This window comes from Hemitrygon akajei, chromosome 11, assembly GCF_048418815.1.
Source record: "Hemitrygon akajei chromosome 11, sHemAka1.3, whole genome shotgun sequence".
NCBI lineage: Eukaryota > Metazoa > Chordata > Chondrichthyes > Myliobatiformes > Dasyatidae > Hemitrygon > Hemitrygon akajei.
Window position 1 is genome coordinate 102,775,008 of NC_133134.1, and position 1,437 is coordinate 102,776,444.

A 1,437-nucleotide genomic window follows, 5' to 3' on the forward strand; every position below is an offset into this window, starting at 1 on the left:
CAGAATATTTGTGACAGCCCATTGCATTCTCCTGTTATTGATGTTGCTTATTGATCCTGTTGGAAATTTGAGATAAGGAATATAAAGTAATAACTCAGGCAGTATTTGAACTGGGGGAAGTCAACACAGTTTACATATCATATTAAGCAAATAACCAGAATAGGAATGTGCAATTCTTACATTTTTCATATGCTTTGTCAATTCAAATTATTAGAGCAGCTGTCACATAATGATGTTCTTTTATTTCCATTCTTGCCTCCTCCCCCTCCACTGGTGCCTCTATCATTTTCAATGTGTATGAGCTTCAACACTGAATGCTATAAATTATGTGACAGTAGAGGGCACACTACCTTGTTGCAGATCTCTATTTCCTCACAGCTGTTCCTCTGCTGCAGTTTCCACAGCAACAATCAGTTTCACAACAATGTTCTTATTAAGAAAACTCAGGCTGTGATGAAGTGTTAGCTCAGATTCTGTGGACGTGAAAGATGGTATGTTGCTTCCCAGGTGCCTGGGTCAGAATGTCTCAGATCAGGTCCACAGTATTCTAACCGGGAGGGTGAGCAGCCAGAAATCTTAGTGCATATTGGCACCAATGACATAGGTAGGAAAAGGAAGGAGGGTCTGAATAGACAATACAGGGAATTAGGCAGAAAGCTGAAAAGCAGGACATTCCTGGCTAGTAGTCTCTGTATTGCTGCCTGTACCATGCACCAGTGAGGGTCAGAAAAGGATGATTTGGCAGATTAATGCACAGCTGAAGTATTGATGCAGGGTTTTAGATTTTTTTTAAATTTTTAAATGCCTTTACCAATATGTATTAAACACAAAATATTCAAACTATATACACCCATATATGTTCAACAGAAAAAACTAGAAGTCAATACAATGTCCCCTTTGTTCCCAGTCTCCATAGCGGGTGGGCTCTGGACCTCTTGGTCTGTCCTTATCCTTTGTAACTGGCTTGATGTCATCAGGAAACCTTTCCAGGGAATCTCCTCCCAAAGGATCATATTGTGGATGATCAAAGCGACCAACAGGTGTTTCGGGCTTTTTTAAAGGCTTCTTTTACAGATTCTCTTGACGTCCAGTTTTGGAGCTGGATGATCTCCAGGAGTTCCAGAAGACAAAACCCTGCTGTGACACGACACTACGCCATACCGCTACCACAGTCCCCAAAACCTGATGCCCCGACATTGCGAACGACCTGTGGGACTGGGCCTTTGAGGGGGCGTAGATTTCTAGATCATTGGGATCTCTTCATGGGAAGGTATGACCTGTATAAAAAGAGCGGGTTTCCCCTGATTGTGAAGGGGACCAATATCCTTGCGGGCAGGGTTGCTAGAAGCTTAAGCTAATTTGTGGATGGGAACCAGAGTGGTAGGGTTAAAGATGAGCCAGTTGGTATACAACTGTATGTAGTGTGCAGTGAGACTG

At 42.7% G+C, this 1,437-nt stretch overlaps 1 pseudogene; it reads right to left on the reverse strand.

Annotated features, from left to right (window-relative positions):
* Positions 1-873: 873 nt before the first annotated feature.
* Positions 874-1,197, reverse strand: LOC140736373 (succinate dehydrogenase assembly factor 4, mitochondrial pseudogene; annotated as a pseudogene).
* Between the last annotated feature and the right edge of the window lie 240 nt (positions 1,198-1,437).